This window comes from Bos indicus x Bos taurus, chromosome 18 (assembly GCF_003369695.1).
Source record: "Bos indicus x Bos taurus breed Angus x Brahman F1 hybrid chromosome 18, Bos_hybrid_MaternalHap_v2.0, whole genome shotgun sequence".
NCBI lineage: Eukaryota > Metazoa > Chordata > Mammalia > Artiodactyla > Bovidae > Bos > Bos indicus x Bos taurus.
This window is the reverse complement of record NC_040093.1, coordinates 19,796,057-19,804,510: the sequence shown is the minus strand read 5'-3', so window position 1 is coordinate 19,804,510 and position 8,454 is coordinate 19,796,057. Positions and strand designations below refer to the sequence as shown.

General features: G+C 47.7%; 1 pseudogene; it reads left to right on the top strand.

The window, feature by feature from the left end:
- The first annotated feature begins 5,866 nt into the window (after positions 1-5,866).
- LOC113875681 lies at positions 5,867-7,199 on the top strand (annotated as a pseudogene).
- Positions 7,200-8,454: the final 1,255 nt, after the last annotated feature.

Below are 8,454 nucleotides of genomic sequence, written 5' to 3'. Positions count from 1 at the left end.
TGGGTTAGATGATATCAAGTTTTTAAGTTTGAGAGATGTCATCAAGTTGCACCCGTGGAGATGTGTCCCAAGTAACAAGGGGAGAGAGAAGCATAGCAGATGAGGTCAGAGTGTGACAGGGGCAGGAAGCCAAAACAGTTGAACTTGGAGGCCATTGTAAGGATTAGGGCTTTGATGAGTAAGATAGGGAGACCATGGAATTTTGAGCAGAGGACAGACAGACTTACTCATGTTTTAAATGATCATTCTGGCTGTTGTGTGCAGGACAGACTGAAGGGGACAGCAGATGCAAAGGGGCCAGACAGGATAAAACAAAGGAACATAGGTGAGAGATGGCGATGCCAGCCTGACCAGGTGGCACAGGAGATGTGGTGAGAAGGGACTGGATTGGGGATATATTCTGAAGATAGAGTGGAGAGGATTTGCTGATGGAGTAGTCAGATCCTGAGAGATACTTTCAAAGAGTCAAAGGGATCTCTCAGGATTTTGGTCTGTCCAACCAGAAGGATGGGGTGGTAAGGTCCATGTCCCTGGAGTCCTTTCCTGAGGTGCTGGACGTGAGGGTGGGGGAGGCATCTGGTGAACTTCAACTTCCTAACAGATAAGGTTTCCTGATCTTAGACTGTGTGGTTTCAAAGGGGTTTCACGGAACTGCGGTGAGGTAAGCTGTCAGGGGCCCAGCTTGAATGACGGTAGTGGCTAACTCTAGCCCAGCTCCCGGGTCAGGCCCACGTTCCTCCTTTCTGTTTACTTCCATTGTTGGTACGTGCTGGGCTGCACACCTCCATCTCTATCATTTTAAAAAGCACAGCAGATGGGAATTCCTTTGCAGGCCAGAGGTTAAGGCTCTGCGTTCCCAGCGCAAGGGGCATGAGCTGATCCCTAGTCAGGGAACTAGATCCAAAAACTAAAATAAAAAGTACAGCAGAAATGAACACAACATTGTAAAGCAACTAGACTCCAATAAAAATTAATTTGAAACAAAAAATAAAAGAATTGCATCATCAAAAAAAAAAATCCATTTCCGAGTCACTCCATTTTTTTGTAACCCTACCTCTGATCATCACCCCACCTGTTGTCGCTGGAAGCTGAAGAGGACAGTGGTGGCTCTGTGTTGTCAAGAGGTCAGGAAGACTCTGAACCAGAAGGAAGCTATCAGATTCTGACTGGCCACAGAGGTTTACCGGGGACATAGCTAATCGTCAGAGAGGAAGATCAGATCAACAAATGAGACAATGTCATCCAAGGTCAAACAACTCCAGATAAGCCAACACACCCAGGCTCACTCCGCGTGCTCTTGTGGGGCCCCGAGGCTGTGTGGCCCAGCATATCTTGCATGCCCAGCCACACTGGCCTTCTTTCAATTCCCCTGATACTGCGGGCTTGTTCCTGGTGCAGAGCTTTGGATTTTGCCATGCCCTCTACCTGAAACCATGCTGGGAAAGATTGAAGGCAGGAGGAGGAGGGGCAACAGAGGATGACATGGCTGGATGGCATCATCGACTCAATGGTCACGAGTTTGAGCAAACTCCGGGAGATAGTGAAGAACAGGGAAGCCTGGCATGGTGCTGTCCATGTGGTCACAGAGTCAGATACAACTGAATGAGCGACTGAACAACTACCTGGAATGCCCTTCATGTGGCTGGCTCAGCAGTTCAAATACCCCTCTTCAGCACAGGCCTGTCTTGACAGCCTTACCTAAAGAAAGCCCTATGCCAGACTCTCCTTAGATTTGCTTCCTTCCTTCACTTGGAATCACCTGCTTTGTGTGTTTACCTGTTTACCCTGTGTCTTGCTCACTTGTGTCCCCAGCATCCAGAACCACGCCTTGCACAGGGCCTTTGATGGCTGGGAAGCGGGGTGACAGGTGTGGCATGGTGGGGAGCAGTGTGACTCACTCCGAAGTAAACTTAGTTGAGTTGGACTGGAGATGCTGCACTGCCCACTCCCATGATGCCACTGGGTGGGGTCACTGAAGCTCTGTGATTTAGTTAACAACTTAGTCTGAATGCCCACAAGGCTGGGGTCTTAGGGACACCAAGGATGTCCCAATACTGGTGACTTGGAGAACAGAATGGAGATTTTAAAAAGAAGGTAAAAAGCACAAGTTCTGACTCACTCCACTAGTATCATCAGCTAATAAGCTCTCACAGGCACATCCAACTCCAATCCTTTTATACTCCCAGCCACAAGTAATCAAGTTCCTGGGCTTCCCTGGTGGCTCAGCGGTAAAGAATCTGCCTGCCAGTGGAGGAGATGCGGGTTCAATGCCTGGGTCAGGAAGATCCCGTGGAGGGGGAAATGGCCACTCATTCCAGTATCCCTGCCTAGGAAATCCCATGGACAGAGGAGCAGAGGAGTCCATGGGGCCACAAAATCCTTGAACATGACTTAGCCACTAAACAACAACAATCAAGTGCCTATCATAATCAAGGGACAGTGCTAGTTTTTTTTTTTTTTTTTCCCTAAGGACAGACTTCAAAACAGTCATTTCCAGAAGAACCAACCTCACCTAGACTCACTTCAGGAGGTACTGCCATTTTCCAAGCCAAAAGAGGGGTTTCCTAAGAGATTCCTGAGGCTTCAGAAATGGCCCAGGGTCCTGGCACCTGCTAGAAGAGAGGGTTCTGCAGGTCTGCATGGCTGGGGGATGAGGATGGAGAAAAGGGGTCCCTCTCTTAGCATTTTAAGCTAATGAAAGCAGCCTTATCCTTATCCAGCAATCTTCACCTTTCCAGTAAGTTTCTGTTGCTCAATCACATGCAGACAGTAAAACAGCACAAAATACCTTGGTAGAGAATGAAAGATAATTATGTTGCCTTCGTCTCCTGTGTATCAAGCATCAAAAGCACTTCCTAGGTGCCCATTCTAGGATACACACCATGTGGGTTACAAATGGCAGAAATGTAGAGAAACCACGTGGGTACCAAGGTGGGGAGTGATGAGCTAAGTGAGAAGAGATCCTTTCTGGAGGAGAAACAGCTGAGGGTCATGTTTCCTGGGTCATGGGGAGAGAACCAGAGCCTCTGTTGGGAGTGTCAGGTAGCCAGTGGACAGACAAGCACGTTTCCTGAGGAGAGACAAGCATCTTGTATGTCTGCCTTGAGATGCTAGCAGGGAGCAATGTGGGCCCTACCCAGGTTGATGAGAGAACAATGAGAAGAAAGGGTGGTCCAAGCAGGACAGAGATCATGGTGGGAGGGGAATGACTCCAGAGGGGAGAAGGGAGAGAAGAGCCAGAAATAGGCTGCCTGGCAGCAACATGGACTGAATCCATATTACATGAATAGTTTGAGTCCAAAGAAGAAAATATCTGTTAAGAAGGGACCTAATGGGCCAGAGGAAGTCAGGCAATGCTCAAGATGATAACCAGATTCTGCCAGAGCTGCCTAGAAAGAAATTGATCAGGTCAGGGGCCTTGAGAGAAAAGATGGGGTCGGGGGAGACAGGTGAGGAAAGAGCAGAGGGAGCAGGAAGTGGATGCGTGTGCAAAATTGTTTGGAATAATGGCCCACAGAAAGGAGAGAGAAGAGATTACTTGGAATGCAGAAGGAGGAGAAAGATCAAAAGAATGATTACGATCTGGATTCTGGAAGAAATATGTTTGGTGGGGCAGAATTTGGTGGGGGATCCAGGTCGAGTTGCCTTGGCAAGAGCTCAACTATTGACCTTCCTGTTTTTGACCACGTAACTCCTCTAGGTATAAAAAAACTATTGTTTTTTGGGGGAGGTGGAAAGGTGGCCCAGTTAGACAAGGTTCCACTTGCTTCTGAGACCTGACATATTTGCAAAGCTGTCCATCCGCTTCCAGGAAAAGGCAAGGCTCCTGACTTTGCTTGTGCCAGGGAAGAGCTGTTGGGATCACAACCATAGGTGGAAAGGGGATGGAAGGAATTTAGGTAGATAAGCTTAGGAAGAGGGAGCAGAGTATGGGGTTGACTCTAGAAGGAGGGGAGGGAGAAGGTCATGGAAATGAAAGGGGGCAAGGATAAGTCTAGGGAGAGAGGGTGCTGGTGAGGGCCAGGGCACAGGTAAGCACAGGAGGAATAGAAAAGGTGAGCTCAATGAGTTGGGTCGTCTCCCTTTTCACAGGGCCCTCTACTTCTGAGATTTTTCCAATTTAGAAGTGAGATACACGGGTGGGCCACCAGTAATATGTTACCAGTAACAGGTTAGGGACTCAAGTTTAACTTTAAATGTACACTTGTTAATGATGAATGAAAGGAGATTAAACGTTACTCTTTTTAACTTTTTATTTTATATTGGAGTATAGCCAATTAACAATGTTGTGATAGTTTCACATGAATGGCAAAGGGACTCAGCCATACATATACGTGTATCCATTCTCCCCTAAACTCCCCTCCAATCCAGGTTTCTGCCTAACATTGAGCAGAGTTCCCTGTGCTATGCAGTAGGACTTTGTTGGCTATCCATCTCAGATATAGCAGTGTGCTGTTGTTGTCGTTTAGTTGCTAAGTCATGTCTGACTCTTTTCCTACCCCATGGGACTGTAGCCCACCAGGCTCCTTTGTCCATGGAATTCTCCAGGCAAGAATACTGGAGTGGGTTGCCATTTCCTTCTCCAGGGGATCTTCCAGGCTCAGAGATCCAACCTGCATTGGCAGGCAGATTCTTTACCACTGAGTCACCTATGAAGTACATAATAGTGTGTACAAGGAGTTTAAAGGTTATTCTTGATTGACATACATCTCACGTATATGCTTTCTTCAAGGGGGAGAAAGGGTGAACTGGCTGGCAGCCTATGGGAACTGTGGTGGTTCTGGTGAAATCACTGGTTATATGTGAAGCAGAAGAAAACAAGCTGATGCTGGGAGGACTTAGAATGATTCCCAGAGTCACAGGACTGATCCACGGCATGGCCTGGACTGGAATCCTGGTCCCAGTCAGGCCTCTCTGTTACCCTACCCGGAACCTACAGGTTATCTTTGAATGGCTCTGCATAGAACTGAGAAGCGGGGCATCTGAGGCTCACCTTGGGCTTGAGCTGTTTTCCCCTCAAGCTCAACCAAACTCCCATTTTCAGAGCTGAAGCTGAGAATTTTGTGTTCAAGCCCTGTAACTTGGGGAGAGAAAAGAAAAAGAAAAGAGGTCAAAGATTAGGAGAGGAAAAAGCCACAGGCAGGTCAAGTAGAATTTGGAAATGTTCAGAGATAGTCTTGGGGTTACCCAGTCTTCGTGAGGAACTACAGTTCACACAGCCATTCATTGACTGACAGAAGTTGGTTCAGCACCTGCTATGTGTCGGGCACAGTTCTAGGTACTTAAGACAGAGAACCACACAGCCCTAACATGTGTCCTTTCTTTAAAAAAAAAAAAATTTTTTTTTTTTTGTTTATTTGTTTTTGGCTGCTCTGGGTTTTTGCCGCTGTGCGGGGGCTTTCTCTAGTTGCAACGAGTGGGGGCGACTGACTCTTCACTGTGGTGACTTCTCTTGTTGTGGAGCATGGGCTCTAGAGTGTGCAGACTCAGTAGTTGGGGCACATGGGCTTAGTTACCCAGAGGCAGGCGAATCTTCCCAGACCAGGGATCGAACTCATGTCCCTTGCATTGGCAGGCAGATTCTTAACCAATGGACCACCAGGGAAGTCCCCCTTTCTACTGGGGACTTGGAGACCTCAGAACTTTTCCTGTGGGAGATTCTGAGACATCAAAATTCTTAAGACTCTTTCTCTCTCTCTCAATTTGCAGGGCGGAAATGGAGAAGAGGAAGATTCTAAAGAAGTAATTTTCTTGGGTAATTCTGTTGTGTAGATTCTAAAGAAGTAATTTTGTTGTGAAGCAAAAAAGCACAATTTTGTTGTGAAGAAGGACAAGTTCTTTCTCCCTGACACACAGGAAGAAGAATAGTGTTCGGTCTGCAGGGTAGGCAATAATCCCTTAGTGAAACACAGAGGGGAGACACAGAGTCTGATTCACCTTGGTTTGGGGCTAGGAAACTCAGAATTCAGACAGCATCTTTTGTCTCTTCAGGAAGGATGGCCCCAAGTCCCCAAAACCTGGGACTTCTCCTTGTCTACTTTCTATCTTTCCTCTTCGGTCTCCCTGCCAACCTCCTGGCGCTGTGGGCCTTCGTGGGGCGCGTGCGCCAGCCCCACCCCGCACCCATCCACATCCTCCTGCTCAGCCTGACGCTGGCCGACCTCCTCCTGCTGCTGCTGCTGCTGCTGCTGCTCTTCAAGATGGTTGAGGCTGCGCATAATTTCGCCTGGCCCCTGGAGAACACGCTCTGTGCCCTCACAGGTTTCGGCTTCTACTGTGGCATCTACTGCAGCACGTGGCTGCTGGTGGGCATCAGCGTGGAGCGCTACCGCAGCGTGGCTTTCCCCGTGCAGTACAAGCTGAACCGCCGGCCCGTGTACGGAGTGATCGCTGCCGTGGCCATCCAGCTCTTGTCCTTTGGACACTGTAGCGTTGTGATCATTGTCCAGTACTTACCAACCAACTCGTCGCGGGAGGCCAACAGCCGCCCTGTCTGCTATGACAACTTCACCCAAGAGCAGCTGCGCTTGGTGCTTCCGGTGCGGCTGGAACTGTGCCTCCTCTTCTTTTTCATCCCCATGGGGGTCACCATCTTCTGTTACTGGCGTTTGGTGTGAATCCTTCTCTCCCAGTCGCAAGTGGTGACCCGGAAGCACTCGAGAGCTGTGGCGCTGGTTGTTGCGACGCTGTTCAATTTCCTGGCCTGTTTCCGGCCCTACAATGTATTTCACGTGGTGGGGTTCTTCCATAAGACCAGCGAAAGGTGGCGGGTCTGCGCCGTGATGCTCACCGCTCTCAATGCGTGCATCGACCCTTTGATTTTGTATTTCTCCTCCTCAGCTGTGCGCAGAGCCTTTGATAAAAGGCTGCAGAGCGGGGGCGCCTCCCTGGCAGGGTACTGGAGGAGGCGAGCCGGACAGCCAGCTGCAGAGAGAGGAAATGGGAGCTTAGGTGCGGCCATATGAGACTGGATTTGCCAACCTGGGTTACTGTGTTTTGGGGAGTAGGGGGCTCAAAAAGGGGAACAATGAAACAGAACCAGGGCAAGTTCTCCAGTGCCGAGCTTAAGGGGCAAAGAAGAGCAGTGGGTCTCTTAAATCCAACTCATCCACTGGGTGAGGGTTTTCATTTTGTTCCCTGTGGTTTATGACATTTCCTCATTCGTGGCTAGTACTGCTTGTGGTAAACTATAAGCCCTTTTATCCTGGGATATCAGAGCCATGAAATTCCTTGCCTTCCCTACCCAGTGTCTGTAAGATGGCAGAGTTCAGTAATAGGCATACCTCCTTACATTATACTTCCAAAATACTGTGGTTTCCACCATTTGAAGGTTTGCGGCAACCGTATATGGCCAATAAAGTATTTCTAAGAGCAATACTTTGCAAAGAGCAACAAAGTATTTCTAAATTTAAAAAGTGGGTTGTTGGGTTTTTTTGGATGTAATGTTATTGTACAGTTTACAGTCTAAAGTACAGTATAAGCTTTTGTGTGCATGTGTGTGTATGCTCAGTTGTGTCCAACTCCTTGCGACCCTGTGAACTGTAGTCTGCCAGGCTCCTCTGTCCTTGGAATTTTTCAGGCAAGAAATAATGGAGTGGGTTGCCATTTTCCTACTCCAGGAGATCTTCCAGACCTAGGAATTGAGCCCACATCTCTTGCATCTCCTGCATTGGCAGATGGATTCTTTACCACTGAGCCACCATGCTGCTGCTGCTGCTGCTAAGTTGCTTCAGTCGCGTCCAACTCTGTGTGACCCCATAGCACTGGAAACCAAAATTCATGACTCACTTGATTGCAACACTCGCTTTATTGCAGTGGTCTAGAAACAAAACTGCCATATTGCCAAGGTATGCTGTATCTACTACAGAATTCTTTAGCTCTACCTTTTGCCCTGAATCAGAAGTGGATGATTTCCACATGTTGGGTCTGAACATCCAGCACAGGCAGAGGTCTACAGAGCAAGATAAGATGCTGCCTGTGAGCCCTGACTAAAGCAGTTGAGGGCTCAGGTCTATAATGGGCAAGAAAAAAAGTCCTTGAGAGAAAAGTCAGTGGTGGTGTGAAGAAACTTGGGTCAGGATACTTCTTAGTAGTTATGTCTTATTTTCAGTCCCCAACACTGTGTATTTATATGCTTTTTTTCCTTGATCAATCTTGCCAGATGTCTGTTAATTTGTCTTTTCCAAAAACCCAGCTTTTCTCTGGCATTTATCTCTGTATTCTATTTCATTAATGTCTTAATTTTATCTTTACTGTTTCCTTCCTTCTACTTTATTGAGTCTTTTCAGTTGTTCCTTTTCTTACTTTTTAAGGTTGGATACTCATTTATTTCAGCCTTTGTCCTTCACTAATGTAAGTATATAAGGCTATTGCTTGCATGTGTGCTAAATCGCTTCAGTTGTGTCTGACTCTTTGTGACCCTGTGGACTTGGACTGTAGCCTGCCAAGAATACT